Source organism: Phaenicophaeus curvirostris, chromosome 3 (genome assembly GCF_032191515.1).
Source record: "Phaenicophaeus curvirostris isolate KB17595 chromosome 3, BPBGC_Pcur_1.0, whole genome shotgun sequence".
Lineage (NCBI taxonomy): Eukaryota > Metazoa > Chordata > Aves > Cuculiformes > Cuculidae > Phaenicophaeus > Phaenicophaeus curvirostris.
Genome location: NC_091394.1, coordinates 71127470 through 71148973, shown reverse-complemented (window position 1 = coordinate 71148973; position 21504 = coordinate 71127470). Strand labels below are relative to the sequence as shown.

Here is a 21504-nt window from a genome sequence, read left to right as displayed (position 1 = left end):
TTCCAGTGTCTCACCACTCTCATCATGAAGAACTTCTTCCTAATGTGTAGTCTAAATCTTCCCCTTCCCAATTTACAGCTGTTCCCCCTCATCCTATCACTACATGCCCTAGTAAAAAGTCCCTTACCATCTTTCTTATAGGCACCCTTCAGGCACTGGAAGGTCACTATAGGATCTCCTCAGAGCCTTCTCTTCTCCAGGCTGAACAACCTTAACTCTCTCAGCCTGTCCTCATATGGGAGGTGCTCCAGCGCTGTGATCATCCTTGTAGCCCTTCTCTGGACTCATTTCAACAGTTCCATATCCTTCTTATGTTGAGGATTCCAGAACCAGACACAATACTCCAGGTGGGGTCTCACAAGAGTGGAATAGAAGGGCAGAATCACCTCTCTCAACCTGCTGGCTACTTTTCCTTTGAAAGCCCAAGATACAGTTGGCCTTCTGAGCTGCAAGCATGCATTCCCGGTTCATGTCGAGCTTCTCATGAATGAGCACCCCCGTGTCCTTCTCTGCAGGGCTGCTCCAAAAATTTATATTCAGTAAGCATTAGAATTACTCAATCTTCTTAAGAGTTCTTATCGGATTAGTGTTCTCCCAGAATTGATATCCTACACAAAACTGGTTAGATAATGCAGCTCAATGAATAAAGTTTTTAAAAATGTACAAATAACTGTATACCATACACAAAATAGTCTATTATTTCAGATATCGACTGCAAATAAATGATGAGCAGCTACCACCTATTTTATATCAAAACATTACATCAATTAGGTTTGCTTTTAAGTTCTAAGCATCTTTCCATATTGGACTGACCACAGTATTTAAACTCTTTCCCACCACTTGTTTTGACCTGATTATTTTTCAAAGAATGGAATCCAAACTGAACCGTTGCCAGAATTCAGAGAAGAAATACTCCTGATCTTCTGAAAACATACAGATCTGTCAGAAATAGATTACTAGCATAGCATCAAGAACAATTGTACCTTCATCTTCTTGGTCTTGTTGCTTACAAAAGCTGATTTCCAATTTCATTCCATTATCAACTCCATGACTTTTGGTAGCCATGATTTTGTCTGTCAGCAACTCCCTGAGAAACAGGCTTGGCTGACCAGTTAAACAATGTTTGTGGCTTTGACAGAATGTGCAGCTAACATTTTTTTTAATAAGTTTAATTTTAGCATGCAAATTGTTGGTTACAGAGATGGTGAAAAAACCTATGTAATAAGTTCACAGCGGAGGAGACACTTAGCAGTGAAGTATTGGCCCAGAAATAGGTCCATGGTAGTGCTGTCTAAGACATTATAGCTTTTCCAGTGGCAGTGATGTGTTGTAATTGCCAGTGCTGGGGAGAAATCCTGTAGAAAGGGATGAGAGCAGAAGGGTGATAATGCATGGATAAAGCTGTGTACAGCCAGCCTAGAATATAGAGTACTGTAAACTAATAGAAAGAAAACAGCACTTTTTTGTGACTTCTGAGGTAACTTAATATTGTGAATTGGGACTGCTGAGCAACCGTCCACAATGGAAAAGAATTAAAAATGGACTGTTTTCTTTGAAGACATTGCATGCTGTGTCTGCCTAATCCTTCCCTGCTGTAGTCAAAAATAAGCATTATGTCAGTCACTTACAGCTACATTTCAAATTTCTGTACACAGAGGAGAAAATTATGAAACTGCCTTCCCAAATGAAAAGTAACAGAGAAGAGCAACTGACATTGTTGCTGCACTGAACAAAAATAGCTAGTGAGGTTGACTGTGCACAGTTACACAGGACATGCTTCATTTGCAGAAAGTGCACAGATAAGGATTGTCATTTAGTACAGAGATGGCTTTACAATATAAAGTGGAAGCATCCAAGCTGATTTAGTAGCTGTAATAAGGCCATTCAGCTTGTGCTTGAAAAGGGAAGAAACACTCCTCAGACTGTTAGCTTGGTCAGACATACCTGCTGACAGCTGGATTAAGGTCAATTTGTCAATGAATCCAGATCAAGCTGTGTGAGACAAAAAATCTCTGTGGTAGAGCACCAGTGTTGATGCATTCATATGCTGCCAAAACTTATTTTAAGAAATCAGAAAGTAATTTTCAGGCAAACAATAGACCAATTTTCATAACATTTATCACTATACAAAGACAGGAAAAGGAAAAAGTAAAAACTAGATTTCTACCTAGCTTCCATGAGCTTATTAAAACCTCTGATGCCATCAGAAACACAGACTTTGAAGATTCCAGGAAAGTCTCTCATGTCCAAGAGCAGCTATTAATTTTGAAACATCTCTGTGATGAGATGCAAGAAAGATTAAAGGTCAATGAAACCTTTTCAAACACTTTGTTTTTGTAAGGAACATCAAAAAAAAAGATGCATCTTAGAGCATGCCCTGCTCATCCTGCTAAGGACATGGGGCATAATGATTTGTAACCTCCAAAATAGGTACTCAGACTCAATTCAAACTGCAAATTTCATGAGTTTTGTAGGAGGGATTAGTAGAAGCTAGTCATGTTAATGATTATTTCCCTTACTGACTGCCTATTCGGAACAACATTTTATGCTCATAATGCTTTGGAACAGCTAAGAATAAATCACTAAGATTATTTGTCAGAAAGTTTTGTAAAAAATTGTACATCTCTTTTTGTATCCATCAACAGAACTGAATTGTAAGTCATTAATGAATTCACTTACATTATAAGCACTTGGAATGAGAATGTCGGTAGAGACATACAGGCAATTTTCTGCAATAGGAGAAAAACCATAATTTCTAATGGTCTCTCAAACTCTCACAGTGAAAGTGTGATCAACACAGTATCAAGTATTCTGCTAGACTAAAGCTACAGCACGCTTTTGTATCTACCTCTCTGCCAAACAAATATGAAACCAGCCTATTTAACAGAAGATAACTTTTTTCACAAGCAACATGGGAGAATTTAAAAGATGATATAACAAGCTGATCTATGATGAAGTCTGGTAGCATGCTGATTGCATTGTTATCAATGCTTTATTGATAGTAGTTGCACTATGACAGGCCAAACATACAACACATTTTGGCACTTGAAAGACTAAGCAGCTCATTAGGGAAAGTTAAGAATATGCAAAGAATTTCTGTAGCTGTTAAGAAAGAGCTCCAAGAATCTGTGAGCCACAATGCAAAGCTTCATTTGACTGGTCATGAGACAGGTATCAGATCCTTTGAAAAGCTAAGGGAAGAAAGATTTATGGGTATAGTCTGCATATGAGAGCAGCTTTTCACCGTGGATGGGGTTAGATTGTGTATGCTGTGTGCACATCAAGTGCTGCAGTGACTACCCAGAGATTTGTACTGGCCAGATCAGCTTATACTATCTCATTTCTTCCCCCAGCTAGAAGCTGCTCATGAGATCTTATGCTAGCACAGGCTCATTGTCAGTCAAATGGCACATCCCTCTAGCACGGAAACTGTGATTAAATTGCTTGCAGATTACAAAGAACTTACATGCCAAAAGTACGGTCATCTCCACCCTAAGAGATATATTTGACTAGGTGCAACGAATATCAATTCATATCAATTATTTGCTGCACACAGAGTAATGGAGACCAAGATGAGGCAAAGGCTCCTCTAAGCGGGAACAGCTTTTTTTACTGGAAAACACAAAAGACAAAGGACTGATCAATAGCATCACCAGAAACAACAACTGCAAATGGAAGAGCTCTGAACACTGTTGCAAGTTGTGCAATACAGGGCATTTATTGCGAACAGACCTGCACAATAATTTGTACACTCACTGACCTTGTTAACTCACGTCTCTGATTCATGATCAAGTGATGTGCAACAACTTTAGCCTGACAGTGCCCCACAATAAGGATTCTGGGGAAAAGGTCACTCAGGATCCACTGCATAGCTAAAACTATTCCAGACCCAACAGTCAACTACTAAATTGAAAGATGCCCTAAACAGAAACAATATGGTGCTTCACTAAAATATTACTATTTCATCAAATTGTATAATTTTCCCAGTTACAATAATATTCCAGTGGCAGCATCAGGCCTATACAAACAGAGAACTGTCTTCATCATTACTTGTAGAAGAAGCTGTAATTGTGCTTGCAAAAGAATTGCAAGAGTGCTAAATGCAGAATCCATGGATATTTTTAATATATTTATTCTATAATAAATATTTACTCTGCACTGTATTAAGGGCAAAAACATACAGTGGCATTTCAAAGCCTAAATAGTCCTGTATACAAGGTGGTTTAAGACTATATCTTAAAATAATTTTATCAGAATAAACGTAAATTTAAATGGGACTTAATTCAATATTCCCTGAACATTTTGCTTGAATATATTTTTATGCATTATCTTTATAGTTTTTGCACATAAACTCCTTTACCTGATAACCAGACTAAATTTTCTATGAAAGAATCACCTACCTCCTTTCCAGGAGAACAGCAACCAACATCACCTTTAAATTCCATCCACTTCTGTGTTTGATTCTGACTTATGAAAGAATAAGGTAATGGGTGTGGATACCTCAGAATTAGGTATACCAGATAATTGTATCTCAGTCTTCATTCTAGGAACTGAAAGCTGTTAGTACTTGAAAAGCAGATTTTATTCACTGGCTTGAGTGCAGGCATTTCATATAAATTTGTGCACTTTTGCGTGGCAGAGATGGGAAAAGTGACCCTAACTTACCTTGCCCCTTAAGTTTGGTCAGAACGGAGAGAGAATTCAGGACAGGAATTTATATTATCGAAGTTTATCTGCTCTAAGCGTTCCACAGCTGGTATATTAATATTTCAATACAAGCATAAAACCTATATAAATGCTATGCTATATTTATCTATCATTACATACCAGGAAGAGTTTGTATAATAGCAGCAGCACATGAGTGCAATGACCTAATTAAAAAGGCTTTATTTTTCTTTAAGACAGATAAGGGAAGACAGGATATCCTTCAGTGTTATAAAATGCTAAATAAACTTGACTGCTTGTGATTTGGCTCTGAAACAAAGTAAATATTTTGTTTTATTATAAGGCATGTAATAGCTTATGGATGTGGTATTGATCTGAGACATCTTATGTTAATATTTATGGAGTGGATGAGCAGGCTTTTTAGCTTAAGTGTCCTTAGTATAAAAGTCAGGATGATTAAGGTAATAGCATAGACACACAATAAAACATTTATTACCTGATGTCCCTGTTGGCTCCTATTTTAATTTCCAGGATTTATTAACTACCAGCTTTCTTAGAATATACACTGGTATTCAAATTTCACTTTTTCTATGTGTATTGTCCTTCAGTCCAAGTTTCTTCCACTTATAAATTATGGTTACTCCAGTAAGCACTATTTTTACCCAAAAATATCCACATTTCTTCAGAAGCATCTCGGTCTCTGTCCTGGTTCCACTCTTGATTCAGTCTTTCTGAACTCCTGATGTGTTTTATTCTCATTCTGCAACCTAGAAGGGTCAATTTTGAAGCAGACAATTTCCTTTCTGCAAATTCTCACTACATCATCATCTCTCTTCCTTAAGAACGCCTCTCTTTCCTTTCCCACTTTGACTCACCTGCTGTGGCTAATTCACCCATCCCTTTTGCCTCTATTTTTCCACAAACATTAAGTAATTCATCTTGCTCTGTTCTTCAATATCATTTGATGAATTTCTGGTAATATCAGTTCATGCCTTATATTTCAAGCATTTAGCTTGGCTTTTGATCTTCCTGGCTGTTTGCTAGAGAGGTCTCTTAGAACTAAATGTGCAGTTTTACCTCATCTCTCCTTTATATTTTCTGTAGTGCACCTGAGGTTTTTTTAATCTTCTGGGAGGATGACTAAACTCTTCAAGTAAAGGGCTTGTCTACATTGCAAGCACTTGCCCTGTTAAGAGACATCTACACTCTATTCCCACAACTAAGATTTCAGAGCCTGAAATTCAGAGATGATAGCAGTCTGAGTTACCAGACTTACCTTTCAGGATAACAAAATCTGAATTAGCAAAAAAGCAAAATAATCTTATGAGGATGTATCCGAGTTAGAATACTAAAACCTCCTTTTTTTCTTGCAAATTCTCAGGTTAAATGTGATAGAGAGAGCAGTAAGTAGGATCAAGCAGACTGTTCACATTTCCATGTTTTGCAGGCCTTGTACAAACTGGCTATTAATTCCCCCAACACTCCTCTGTGTCCAGAAAACTGTATAGCCATACCGTACCGGTAGTTAACATTTTTCTCAAAGTCTTTATTCATTAATATTAATTCTTGCCCTCATTGAAACTCATTCATGGTGGAAGTATGCTAGATTTCTAGAAGGTAGATGGAACAAACAACCCTGGGAGGATGACAATAGCAGAAGCCCCAGGCATCGTTGTGCCATCATCTTGCAATACCAGGTGCAGTTGAATACCTATAGGTTGCTCTATCAATGTCATTAGCAGATCGACATGCAGCAGTGTAAGGCTAAGGACGTCAGTCAAATGCTTGACTCTTGCACAGATCACAAGCCCTTCTACAAGTTTTCAGTAAGATCCTACCCAGTGCATGGAGCACAACTGTCTCTCACTATCTCACTATCATTCTCTGGAAAGTGTGATTTACAAGAAGAGAATGTTTCTGAACAGCAGACTATAGTCATGTGAGACCAGAGTGCTTCTAACCAGGAACTATATGCTTAATAAGTTTTTCCCAACATTCTGTTCCAAAATGGCCATCTAACAATTTGCAGGGCAGAGGACTGGAATCAGAGATGATCTGGGAGAGGAAGAATCGCAAGGCTGTGAAAGCTCCATGAGCTGTAGCATTGATGGAGCCAAGTTTCCTGCTTGCACAAAAGTTGTCTGTTATTTGTGTACATGAAAGTTTTGACACAAAAGGGATGAGAGCTGTTTTTTTGAAGGTTATTGTTTCCCATATGGAACTCTTACTTTTAGCTAAGAGGAAAAGAGAAAGAGTCAGCTAAGTACCTTCCCATACTTCTTTTCCTTCCCTGCTGATCCCCCCTAAGCTAAATGTTTTCCTGCTAGAAAGAGAAAGTGAAAAATATTTCAGGACCCAAGCACTTCTTAAATTATAATAACACTGCATTGTAATACCAGAGTTGCAACTTTACATGAATAAGCACTTTGTAGATGAAGTAAATCATTTCCTAATGCTGAGAGCCAGCTGGTGCAGAAAAACTTAGACCATGACATGTAGGTCTGCTTAACGTGTCACAGTCTTCAGTCCTACAGTTATCATGTGTCACAGTCTTGGGTTGCATGGAAAATGTTTAGGAAGACAGGATGAGTAGAAGCAAGATAGTGTTGATAATGTGGTTCCAAACTCATAAATCACCATGACTGAAATGCTCCTGGTGACCCACTTACAAAATCCAGGTACTACAGTCTGCAGGTTTCACTCATTTTTATTTTTTGCAGGTCCCAAGACTGTGGCTTTTCAGCTCGAAGACACTCCAGACCATACAGACATTATTGCATATTGCAAAGTGCAAGATTAAGACACCCCTGGGGTTGCTGAGTAACCAGAAATTCCAGGCATTTGGTGAAGGGAAGTACAAACAATGAAACAATGATCTCCTATGCTCAAGCCCCTGCTGTGCTTTACAAGGTGTGCTAAACATTGTATTAGGGGACAAAAGAAAAAAGAAAGAAGTGCTATGCAGACAGGCAACAAATTATTGCTATTGTACAACTGCTATTAGGCAGGCTGCCAGCAAGTCTTTGTTGAAACTCAGTTTTGTGAACTTAAGAGTTAATTGTTTCACTTTTGAAATTATTAGTATGCCCTGCTCTTCTGGTATTATTTCACTGGCTACTTTTGTTATATTTATTTGCTTAATATCTTTTGTTTTCTTGTACAGTTTTAAGCTTACAAGGAAATAAATATTGATACTTAAGCATAAGAGTTTTGTAAAAATTTAAGGAAACATCAGTGTTTTGGAATATAAATCTAGAGGTACCTCCATTACACAAAATCTATAAGAGAATTCAACACAAATTGAAGCTAACAGAAAGAAAAAAAAAACACAAAACCCACGTAACAATATGCAGATACAAAAAGCAAGAAAGTCTTTTTTCCATAAAATGCATATACAGTCCAAAGAATGCTAAGACATACCTGATCACAGTTACAGCTGCCCCATTTTCTAGGCTTTCTGCATTGCTTGAGAACTTAACAGCATACAGGTAAATAACAGATCAGATGATCGCTATACATACAAACATACATGTGCTTGCACCCAGTCACTCACAGACTTCCCCTTATGGTGACTGCTCTTACATTCCATATCTCTGTTCCTTGACCTTCAACAAGTATTGAATAGCATAGGCTCTCTTGGGTGCACTCTCAAAAACTATTGGTGTACAGACCCCATCAAATCAGATAATTAAAAAATAACATAGCATAGTCTCTTTTTTTTCATAAACAAGGAAAGGAGAAACAGTAATAGTAAGCTCACTGAGGCACAAAGCCACAGGTTTAGGGGAGGTAGGGGAGACGTATAGGGTAAAAGGACATACACAAGTAATCATGCTTTGTAAAAATAGGCATTAGATACAACAGTTATAGAGGAGAGCACTGAAGTTTTAGAGCCCATTAATGTTTGCTACATATGGCAGAAAAAAACAGCGACTTGGCCAGCTCAGAGTGCAGTCTGGCTCGCTCTGGTTTTCCTCTTGCCTGCCCTGAGAGACTTCACAAATGAATGCAGAGCTGAACATTTCTCCCTCTGTTGTGCAAAGGTCCCATGAGGACAGCTTCTGTAATCACCTGCCACTGCTGCTGGAGTCTGCCAGGATGCAACTGGAGGGAAACTCTTCCTACGGCTTTACTAGAGGCACTCCTCAATTAAGTCCAAGTTTAAATTAATCAGTATTATGCAAAGGAGATATTGACTCAAAATTATTCCTGAACTTATAGAAAATACGATCTGTCTAATAGAAATCGTTCACCCACTATTTGAGGATTCATTTGGATTACTTTCCTTCCTTACATAAAAGGATTTAGATAAATATGACAGATAAAACTCTTACTTCCTGAAACACAGCAGAACATCCCACACCAGACTACTGCCTCTGGACCTATGGCATGAGCTTCAGAACCACTGCAAATCTGTGACTTTTTGGTCCTTCAACTTGTACCAGAAGAGACTTGATAGCTCTTCTGCTGATTAAGACATTTTAAACCCTGCCCATCGCATAGGGGTCAGAACTAGATGATCTTTAAGGTCCCTTCCAACCCAACTATTCTGATTTTATGATTTAACTATAGTGAGTCTTTCTCCTGCCTTTGACAGGGTTCATAACGTTTGTTTCTGGTTTTGTCATGGACATTTAATTACTTGGCTACAGTGTGCAAAGCACAGAGCATACAGATGAGGAGAGAGCGTCTGAAGGGCTGCAGGGAAATGTACAACAGCTGAACCAAGAAGACTCCAAAACAATGGAGCTCAAAACCAGACCATATCTGGAATGCACAAGTTCTGCTGCATTTTCGTGTGTGCTGCCTGCATTATTACTGTTGTTCGGACATGCAGAGACATGGATTATGTTCTGTCTCTGTTGCAGTGGGCCTTGTATGGAGCTGCACCAGCAATGGCAGCTCTATAGTGATGAGAAGCATCCCTGGAGGTATTTAAAAGACGTGTTGATGTAATACCTAGGGACTTGCCTGTGTTAGGTTTACAGTTAGACTTGATGATCTTAAGGCTCTTTTCCACCCTGAAGGATTCTGTGATGCTGCGGCTACATTCGCGCCATTAAATCCAACTTGCACCTAGAAGGAGGAGGAAAGATTATATCAAACATGAGCAGACTGCAAAAGCCCCCCCCCGCCCCGCAATTCCCTCCCTGGAGGGTTGAAATCCCCACTAATCTGCTCTTGCTTTCTGCTCACAGCCCGGGCCTCGCACATCCCCGCTCCCCCCGGCCGAGGCATCAGGAAGCCCACGGCGTGCGGCAGCAGCCGATACGAGTGCGGGACCCCGGGCCGCTTGTGCCCGAAGCCACCGGTCCTGCCTTCGCTTCCCCGTGTGAATACGACGCCCTGGAGCCGCCGGCGCCGCCCCCGGGGCTGCCAGGAGCGCCGCCACCGCAGCGACCGCTACGCTCGGGCAGCTCCCGGCTCCGGGCTGACGGGGGGCGAGGAGGGGGCGGCTCCGCGGCAGCGCGGCGGGTACGGCGAGCAGCAGCGCGGCCGAGCCGGGGAGAGCCGGGTCAAGCAAAGCCGAGCAGAGCTGGGCCGGTCGGAGCCGAGCTGAGCCGAACCGAACTAAGCCGAGCCGAGCAGGGCCGAGCTGAGCCGAGTCGAGCTCAGCCGAGCCGAGCAAAGTCGAGCAGAGCTGGGCCGAGCCGAGCCGGGTTGAGCCAAGCCCAGCCCAGCCCGGCTCAGCCGAGCCGAGCCGGGCCGAGCCGAACCGAGCCGAGCCGAGCCGAGCCGAGCCGGGCCGAGCCGAGCCGGGCCGGACCGTGCCGTGCCGTGCCGTGCCGTGCCGAGCCAAGCCGAGCCGAGCCGTGCCGTGCCGTGCCGTGCCGTGCCGAGCCAAGCCGAGCCGGGCCGGACCGTGCCGTGCCGTGCCGTGCCGAGCCGAGCCGAGCCGAGCCGAGCCGGGCCGTGCGAGCCGGGCCGAGCCGAGCCGCAGCTCGTGCCGCTGCTGCCCCCTGTCGGTCGCGGCGGGCGCTGCCCCGGGCCTGTCTCCAGGCGCTGCGCGGTGCGGCGCGACAGGGAAAGGGGTCGTGACGGGAAACGTCCTTCGGTGTCAGCTCTTTCTGCGGGAAGTGTGCGCTGCCCAGCTCCCCGTCACAAGTGAATTCATAGCAAATTCCGCCTCTTTCTGACGCCTGCATTACAAATAGCTTTGCCTGCGTTTCTGAATTTCAAAACATCAGCGGATAAACAAGTAGAAAACAGTCGCTGCCAAGGACTTCAGGAGTCAGAGGGCTGTCTCGAAGCTGCCTTGTCCCCCTGTGTGGGGCAGGCTGCCAATTCCAGCCAGAGAGAGGTGACACTTGTCTGAAAAAACGCTGGGCTTTTTTCACCAGTCGAGGTACCTGCACTTACCAGAGCGACGCCTCTCCAAAACTCCCATCAGTTCGATGCAAGAGTTGCACTGCTCTCATGTGCAAAGAGATTGCAGATGGAGGTGGAAAGAAAACGTTCATGCATAGCGTGTCCAGAGAAGAGCAACGAGGCTGGTGAAGGGGCTGGAGAACAAGTCTTACGAGGAACAGCTGAGGGAGCTGGGGTTATTTAGCCTTGCGAAGAGGAGGCTGAGGGGAGACCTTATTGCTCTCTACAACTACCTGAAAGGAGGTGCTGGCCTCTTCTCCCAAGTAACTGGGGACAGGACAAGAGGGAACGGCCTCAAGCTCCACCAGAGGAGGTTCACACTGGATATCAGGAAAACAGTTTTCACGGAAAGGGTCATTGGGCACTGGCAGAGGCTGCCTAGGGAGGTGGTTGAGTCACCATCCCTGAAGATATTTAAAAGACAGGTAGATGAGGTACTCAAGGACATGGTTTAGTGGCAGATAGAAATGGCTGGATTCCATGATCTAAGAAGTCTTTTCCAACCTAGTGATTCTATGATTCTATAAATCCAGCTCCTCCCTACTGTGCTGTGGTAGATGGTCCTGTCAATGCTGGAAGTTCACAGATAGTCCTGAGAAACACACTCAATGTCCAACATGGTGCGTAAGGCTTATGGCAAGACACACAATTTCACCAGAAGAAACAGAGCCTTAGGGTTCAGTATATAATGGTGGAGGAATCCCTTCCAAAGCTGTATATGAAAATACATCCAGGACAGTGTGTTTCAAGGTCTTCCATTTTGTATGTTTTTAAACAGGTGCCAGTTTATATGGCTAAAGTACCATGCGTCGTTTATCAAAAGTAAACCAACAACATATCACTAAAAATGAGGAAGCATTACTTTCCAGTTCTTTCAGGGCCTTTATTAATCACTGACCAAGACAAATGTCATTTACAAAACACATGAAAACTTGTCGTTAAAAGTGGCCCACAGACTCTGGAGACAGTTGTTTTGTGCACGATGCAGGAGCTGCCATGAGTCATGCGGCACTCATCCCCATGACAGTTCATAGGGAAGATTTCTTCTTTTACTGGCCTGTGTAAGGCAAAGACTGTGCTCTTTGTCTGGACATTAAACTTGTAAAAGTGCATGATCTTTGATGTGCTTCATGAAATATTTTCTTCTGAAAAAAAGAGAATAAAGTTTCCTTGAAATATGACATTTCAAAGTCACATAAGAGTGTGATATCAGTGGATGGAAATTCCCTGACCATTATAAAAAACAGTTGTTTGCACATGTTTCTCTGCTGAGTGCTTCTGCAGAGACGGGGGTTGATTAGTTTGTTTGTTTGTTTAACAACCTCTAGTTCATCCCTAGTTTTATCTAGCCTGTTAAGTTTTGTCAGCTGTTAGCAAATATTCTACACATTCAAGACCCATTACAAGTGTCTCCTAGGCTACTTCTTATCTACCAGTCACCATTTATCACTAGCTACATGTCTGACTCCATGGACAAACTTGAATCTCATCTATCTAAAAATTCACCGTGTGTGGTAGAATGGTCCCAGAAATAAGGACAAAAATACAATGTGGAATCAATCTTTCTGAGGTTCTAGAGAGCATGAATCTGTTAGAGAACATCCTTAGATCACAGACGTCTTCATGACTCAATTTGAGCTCACACCTCAGAACCCAAAAACAGAGTTGGCAGAATTTCCTTAGCTATATGGTCTCTCTTTCCACCCAAACCTAATAAGTTAAGGAAACAGGAGAAGAAAAAAACATTGGTCCCGTATTAGAAGATTTAAGGCAGAAATAACCAGCAAGGCCTTCAGTTCAGTGGTGAGCAAAGACAAAAGATTTATTCTACTCCAGTGAAGCATGTATATCCAGTATTATTGACTACAGCATTACAGCAAAATGGTGATTTGACCAGGCCTTTGAGCACCTATAAAAAGAGCTGCCAGTTTATTTCATTTTTATGAGAAAGCTTAAAATTCCAGAGCTAATGTGATGGTAGCCACAAGTAGCATTCTGCATCTCTGTCTTAGGACTCTTGCGATATTTTTCGCCAGCCTGATTTCCATGCAATCCTTGCATCTTTTACCCACTTGCAGACATTGAATCGTAGGATCCCTGGGTTGGAAAAGACCTTTGACATCAAGTCCAACCGTCCCTGTCCACTACTAAATCATATTCCTAAGCTCTTCATCTACCATCTTTTAAATACCTCCAAGGATGGTGACTCAATCACCTCCCTGGGCAGCCTGTTCCAGTGCTTGATAACCCTTTCAGTGAAGAGTTTTTTCTTAATGTCCAGTCAGAACTTCCCCTGGCACGGCTTGAGGCCATTCCATCTCATCCTATCACCTATCACTTAGGTGATAATAAAGGTGAAAAATAAATGGCATATAACTTTCTGTGAAACATTCAAACCCCGTATATGTGGGAGGAAATGCCAGCTCATCATTACTAAACATTAAAATCTTAGAATAACAAGAAATCTCCCAAAATGCAATGAACAATTGTTCATTTGTAATTTTCATGAGAATACTCATATTAACAGTTTTGACTTGCCTTTGATTAATACCATTCTTGAGGTCCTGTTTACCTACACGCTCTATTTGGATTCAGATAACTGACCTTTCCTGATCAGACTTGGAAGATTATTCATCACAGGAGTTTTACAACTAACCAGATACCAGATATATTGTTCTTGAGTAAAACAATTTGAGCTCAGATCTTCCCTAGGCAATTCTGGGGAATAAAATTGTTCTACCTCCAGTTTCAAATATATTGATTATCCAAAAATTTCAGTTCCTGAATTGTCACTAATCACTGACTAAGGAGAAGGGCTTTAGTTAACCAAAATCTACCACGGCACAATATCTGAAACTTGCCTGTTAATATAGCATGTCCTAAAGTTACCATGTTCCTTTTCCAGTCCAGTTATGTTCATCCATTCAAATCCTTTCTGGAACTGGAACCTGAATTTGCCTTATTCACCTCTCAGGAAAGAGGCCTCATCAGCAGTTTAGACAGTCAGGAAACAGGTTTCTCTCCACATCTTCTTTTGGAACTCTTCCCCATGAATACACTGATCAATTGAGTGTATTCAGTTAATTGTCCCCAGAGAACACAATAGATAAGTGCTGAGTCATTGGTTGAATTTTCTGTAGCATATTTTTGATTTCAGCAGGAGTTCGCATAGTGATCTTTTGTTCAGTATTATCGTTAGTAGGTTTGAAAGGGGAATGGATCATTCATGTGGTAGCTGGTCAGAACTGATCATAGTGTTCAGAAGAAGGTGTGGCTTCATACAGAGAGGAAAATGACCACTTTGCTGGATAGTTAATAAGCGTAGCTGTGGCATTTATGTGGAGTTTCATTACTCCTGAGACAGTTATGCATCATTCATATACTCATCTACATGGATGGTGGTAACAACTTCAATCATGAGGCATAACCCAACTATGGAAGGTGCTTGGGTACTGTATACATATGAAATACATACATGGTCCTTGCCCTCAAAGGACTTAGTGTCTAATGCCAGGCCCTGGATGAGTTTTAATAGTAGACTTTCTGGTACCAATTCTGCCAGACACTATGAATTTTTAGATAGATGAGCTTGGAGTTGGTCCATCAATACACTCATCAATTGAGTGTATTCAGTTAATTGTCCCCAGAGATGAAATGGGGAGAGGATGGCTTCCACTGGGTATAAGCAGGAAAATCTCTGTTCTGATGAGTATGTAATTATATATGCAAAACAGAGCAGTTTTTTGCAGGTAACAGAAACCATTCTGGGGCACCACATGTGCAACAACTCAGCTTTCCACCAGTTTCTCACTGAAAATGTTTTCCTATCAAAAGAACTGGACAATGCAGATACAACATTAATACTGTGTTCTCTGGGCTTTTTTTTTGTGCAAGACTAAGTATATCTCAGTTTCGCACACAAGCCACAGTAGGAGGACACTACTCCATTTTTGTAGACGCTGTCTAACCACGTATAGAGGGCTCTGCTTCATAAATAACAGGGGAAGCAGGAGATGACTGATGGATAAGAAAAAGCACATCAATGAATTCCAGCTCATTCAAATTTTCCATGGAAAGCTATCACACTGAAAAGTGATGGAAAGGCTAATTTGGAACACTTTTTTTAATTTATCAGATATGCTTGGCCACCCAGTTACTGAAACAGAACTTCAAAACAAGTTAAAATGTTTCAGTTTGACATTTTGATTTTTTTCCACTTTTTTTTCATTCTGAAATATTCTGCTTAATTTTTTTTTTTCCTGTAAGATAATTTCAGGAAACCTGAAAATAAGCCTTTATTATCCCTGCCCTGGTGAAACAAACTGCAAGGACTATTTTAGACAGAAACTGAATTTTGTTTTGGCTTTGGTGAGAAGACTCAAAAAAACTTTGGTTCCAGTTAACTTTATTATTATTAATTAATTTCTGCTACAGAACTGAAAACTCTTTTTTTTTTTTTACAGAGCTGCAAATTAAGATAATAATGCTTTAGTACTCCACAAATCAGCAGTAGCAGCCCATCAATGTTGATGTTTTGTAGGCATCATGGGAGAAATGAGCTTTCAAGAGAGCTTAGAAGGAGAACAATGGAGTGACTACCCAGAGTTTGTCAGGGGAAAGCATGAAAGACCTGAAGGGGAATTGGTGGATGACAGGTTCAACAGAAAAGCAGAGAAAAGGCTAAGGTCATCATTTTTTGCCCCTATATAAAAAATCATGCCTCACATTAGTGAAAAAATGATGACAATTGTATTACTCGAGTACAATCTGTAGTCTTTAGGGTAAAGTTAACACCTGCTATTGCACAGCTGTGTTTTAACTTCAGTATTCACCTAGCTCATTTGAATGTAGAGTGGCTTGGAAGGTAGTTCTTCATTTCTTATTCATGGTGCTGAAGTTATTTGATATTTGAAAACTTGTCTTTGCATGCAGGTCTGATCTCACCAGCTTTTGGCTGCAGAACATGGATCTGTTTAGAGCCATGTTTCTGACTCAGCTATCTGCATTGCATAGCATCAGCTACAGATTTATCTGTGGCTCCAACGGAAGCAGAGACATTACTGAGTCACGGCTGCCTCAGGGACAAAAATGTCAACATCTGTCATCTTGCCCACCTTAGTATTTTCATTTTAGTATGAAATTAATTTAGGACACAATAGATAAGTGCTGAGTCATTGGCTGAATTTTCTGTAGCACATTTTTGATTTCAGCAGGAGTTCGCATAATGATCTTTTGTTCAGTATTATCATTAGAAGGTTTGAAAGGGAAATGGATCATTCATGTGGTAGCTGGTCAGAACTGATCATAGTGTTCAGAAGAAGATGTGGCTTCATACAGAGAGGATAGTTAATAAGCATAGCTGTCACTGTGGCATTTATTTGGAGTTTCATTACTCCTGAGACAGTTATGCATCATTCATATACTCATCTACATGAATGGTGGTAACAACTTCAATGATGAGGCATAACCCAACGATGGAAGGTGCTTGGGTACTACATACATATGAAATAAATACATGGTCCTTGCCCTCAAAGGACTTAGTATCTAATGCCAGGCTCTGGATGGTTTTAATAGTAGACTTTCTGGTACCAATTCTGCCAGACACTATGAATTTTTAGATAGATGAGATTGGAGTTGGCCCACTAGGTCAGACATGTAGCTACTGCTAAATGGTGAATGATAGATGAGAAGCAGCCCAGGAAACAGTTGTAATGAGCCTTGTTAGTGTAGAATATTTGATTATAGTTGATGAAACTGAAGAGCATAGATAAAAGTAGGGATATACTAGAGGTAGTCCATGTATTTGTATAACTTGTGCAGTGCATTCCAGAAGTTACAAATATTCATAGAATTTTACATAGACCAAGAAGAAATACAAATTAATAATTGCACAATGAGATTAGTAGTGTTTCTTATGGCAAAATAATGATGAATTTCACTTTGGAACATCTGTTACTTTGCAAAATCAAGACCTGCTTCTGTTGCATAGTTTATTTCAGCCACAGTGTCATCAGTAGGATGATCAGCAATGAATCCTAACAAGTATGAAGCTAATATAGCTTATAGGTTTCAGGGTGAGCCCACCATAATGAAGTTATTTTCTAAGCATCTAGAGGAAGCACTTGAGGTAGAAGAAAATAATGCTTCCCAAAAAAGGATTAATTATGGTGACATAATGAAGACAAGATTTTGTTTTGTGACTCTCCATACTGAGTGTTTGGCAGTGATAGAAGGATGTTAGGCATAGACATGGAAATCTGTGACCGTCCTTACAAGAAAATGTTAGAACTTCCACCAGATACTGTTTCTGCAGGCTGAGGTCATAGCCCACAAATATAGTATAAACAGCACGGTTCTTCAACATATAAAATATTGTCTTTGCACTGCTCCTTTTCAATATGGAAAAGGAGCTGCGGAATAAAACACATGTGAATTAGGTACAATTAAAATATAGAAATGAGTAAGCATTTGTCTCACCAAAATCTTGTAGGAATAATGAACACCTAGGGGGTACTTTGTCTCCCGAAGTTATTATAATGATTAGTTAGTAAAGATAAAGTTACTAGAAATGTCAAAGGAGCTACCAAATGCAATTCTACATGTTTTCAATATGGCCCTAGCTGCACTGGGATCGTAATTAACTTTGTCACTGAAATGAACACAAGACCTTGTGTCCTGTGGTAATAGAGTAAATTATTGCCACTGATCAACTGAAAGCAAATGATAGAAAGTACGAGCTAGATATAAATTTTACTGTTGACAACAAGTGCAAACAATGATGCATATTATTTATGTGGTTAATCATTTTGCACATGTATTTACTCACTCCTTATGAGCTTCTATTTAATACCTTTTTCCAGACAGAAGCCGTAAAGGTTTACTTGTGACTTTGTGATCTATTTTTTAAGAATAATGCTTTGTTTGTCTTTGGAACACCAAAATCCCTTGTTACAAACTCGACTTTGGTGTCACATCATGCCACTATGTAGTTTCACAGGTTGTTAACATTGCACACACATTCCAAATAGTTCAAACTGAGGTACTTAAGAGGCAAAACTGTGAATTGCATGTCTCTCTGTATTCCCAGATATGCCCAATTTCTGACATATGAGGGGAAAAAAGCAAAAATATCATATCTATTTGTGCGAGATGCAAATAATATGATCTATAGTATTATCCATCTATTCTGATTTTTTTCTGGAGAAAAAAGGGTGATTGTTCATACCTAGCTAGGAAGTGTTGTTCCTGCCCCAGAATAGGGATAGAAAGAAAAGACTGAAGATTTACCTCCTACAAAGCTTTCAGTTGTAGACCCGGAGGAAGATACTGGAACCGCAGTTTGTTCTCAAAAGCTGCTAGGGATGAACCACATTTTTATTTGTGCTCAGATATTAAGAAAAATACATTTTTTTTGTCTAGCCTCCAAAGCAAAAATTTTGTGTTCCTGGGGTGAAGTTCTTCATTTTAGTTATGTTTTTAGTACAAAACTCAAAAGAAAACCATATAAGGTGAAAACCGTGAAAGGTTTCCTCAGACACACAAAGTCAAAGGCTAGAAAGAGTCTCTCGAAAACACGCATGCAAGCACATCAAGACAAAGGCAGACACACAAATAAAAATGCTGCTGTTAGATTTTTTCTAGTAAATGGAATTATACAAATTATTTTAAATAGATATTGATAAATTTAGCCATGCTTAAAAACAATAATCACAGAATCATTTAGGATGGAATGGATTTCTTCAGATCATCTAGCCTACCTAGGCTAGAGCAGCTTGTCCAGGACCACATCCTGTCAGATTTTGAATGTCTCCAAGGATGAAGATTCCACCACCTTTCTGAGCAATTTGTTCCAGAGTTACATTACTCTCACAGGAGAACTTGTTTTCTTGTGTTCAAATAGAATTTCTTGTGTTTTAATTTGTGTCCATTGCCTCTTGCCCTGTCAGTGGGCACTACTGAGAAGAGTCTGGCTCCCTCTTCTTCACTTCCTCCTATCAGATATTTGTATACATGGATGAGATTACCTCCAAGTTTTTTTTTCCTCAAGGCTGAAGAGTCCTGGGTATCTCAGCTTCTCCACATATAGAAGGTGCACCAGCAATAGACAGAGCTCAGTTTCTTCAACAAGAGCTATAGGCTTTGTCTGTCTCTCCCAGGCCTATGATTAACCCTAATGCAAATCTGCACATTAAAACTAGACCATGGGCTGGCTGATCCTCACTAGGAAACCCAACATTAGTCCAGGTAAAAAAATAAGACATAGAAAACTCTTATTGTTGCCTACTTTTTCCATTGGCAGCATTTTTGCAGCCAATGGCGTTTCTACACTTCATCTCTCTCCCACCATTGCCATAGAAGCTGTAAGATCTCTAGCCAATGCCAACATGCAAAAGTTCATGACAGACAACTTGTTTTATGGCTAAGAACAGTGGCTTAGCACAAAGATGCAAAAAGACTTCACCCTATGAACTTTTTCAACGGTGCCAGGAAAGGGTGAAGGTAAATACTGAAAGAGAGACAAAGCATAGAGCTGTCATTGGAATGGGACTGCAAAGAAGCTGCCAATGAAAGAAGTAGCCTGCAAAAGTAGGTCTCCTCAGTGGACTTCTGCAGCTGGGCTGTGTGTAGTGGAGTTTTTGTCTCGAGTTCAGTCAAGGACAAAGTCTAGGGTTAAGGTTAGGAATAAGTTTGGGACAGAAACAAAGTGCAGAGCAGCTGCTGAAGGGAGGATGCATATGGGCTGCTGATGGAAGAAGGAAGCCACAAAATATTACTCCATGGAGAACTTTTCTTACTAGGCTGTGGCTCAGTGTCTTGGTCTAGAGGCTCAGATGAGACCCAAGTCTAGGGTTAGGATTAGGGGTAAGGGTGGAGGTAGGATTAGAGCTAGGGCAGAGAGACAGAAAGCATGGAGCTAACCTTGGAGTGAGGCTGTAAGGAGGTTACCAATAGAAGGGGATGATAGGTTACAGAAAGATTACTTGGATTATTGGATTACTTTTTCAGGAGGGCCACGTTAAGCAGTCTGGGTAAAAACTCAGCTGCAGCAGGGGTCTAGGGTTAGGAAACACGTGAAGTCTGAAGTTGCAGCTTCTCACTTTCATTAGAAACCCCTTTGAAGTCCTCCTCCAACAGCAGCTCTACCCTTTCTACCTCTTTCAACCCTAAACCCACCCTAAGCCTTCTCCAAATGTACATTTTCTGTGTCTTTGCTCTGTTTCCAGGCACTCACCATCCCAGGCACTGAGGTGATGTTTCATAGCTCTGTACCTTGGGATCGGCTTCGTAGTGTCCTCAGGTTTCCAGCATTTTGTCTCCACTCAGAGCCACACTCAGTATCACTCTAGTAGGAGCGAGGGAGATGCAGTCAGACAACACGTCTGTCACTAGAGGGCAGGACAGTCCACGGGAATTCAGGGGCAAAGGATAGTAGGGTAGAAAGCCACTGATACTCCATATCGCAAAAACATTAAGGGCTCTGAGCTGGGCTTTTTTTCACATAAAATCATAAAATCACCACGTTGGAAAAGACTTCTTAAATCATGGAGTCCAACCATTCCTATCTGCCACTAAACCATGTCCCTAAGCACCTCGTCTACCGGTCTTTTAAATTCCTCCAGGGATGGTGACTCAACCATCATTCTGGGCAGCCTTTGCCTTTTGGGGCAGGGTGCTGTGCAAAATGGGGATGATGCAAGCCAATCTAAGTGATCTCTTTTTAAGAGCAAAGGTAGAAATTGGGCAAGCCATAGCTTACTACTCCAGGGAGTTCCTTGCTACCTGCCAACTTCCACATTTTCATTTTAGGTGCTTGTGGCTTTGCCTCTGGTCACTCCAGAAAGTGTTGCAGACTCCCTCATGTGCTTTGTACAACTGAAGAGCTCGTCAGTGGGAAGAAGGTACAATGAGATAGCTTTGATTAAAATAAGAATTGATTCAAGTTTTCATATCTGATAATACTGTTGAAGGGAAAGGTCTGTAGGCTCTTCCCAGGAAGATTCAAACTGCAGAAACAGAAAGAGAAAACAGAACCATGAAGAGAGGAGTGACAAAAAACCAGGAACGAGGGGGAGAGGTAGAGAAAAGGATCTCCCAAGCATCAGCCACTAAAAAAATCCAAGAAGGATGAGAAGAACAAGAATTCTCTGTGCATAACAGACTCTGCTGTCCATCCCTTAACACTTTGAACACTGCTATAAGTGTATGAAATATTTCTGTGGTGCACAGGTGCTTGCTCCTGCATTTAGGAGAAAAGTACCACTCCAAATTTTGCAGTTTTAATTTTGTACTTGTTTGCACAAGGGCAAGCAGACACCCTGGCAAGGATGCAAGAATCACAGGGCTATGCAGAGGGGAGTGAAAGCAATCTAGGAAAGAAGAGGAGGATCATCAGGGATCAGCAAATAAAATTGAAAGGACAATAAAATCATGCTTATTCCTGCCTTTTTTGTTTTATCAAGGTGCTGTCTG

General features: G+C 41.0%; 1 long non-coding RNA gene across 2 annotated transcripts; it reads right to left on the bottom strand.

The window, feature by feature from the left end:
- Positions 1-1193: 1193 nt before the first annotated feature.
- Positions 1194-4019, bottom strand: LOC138719233 (uncharacterized). 2 transcript variants are annotated; one of them, XR_011337195.1, is made up of 4 exons: positions 3467-4019; positions 2680-2729; positions 1945-2276; positions 1194-1355 (listed from the first exon to the last, which is right to left on the bottom strand). It is a non-coding gene; the product is annotated as an uncharacterized lncRNA (long non-coding RNA). The 2 variants fall into 2 exon arrangements; XR_011337194.1 differs by having other exon boundaries at positions 1945-1992.
- Positions 4020-21504: the final 17485 nt, after the last annotated feature.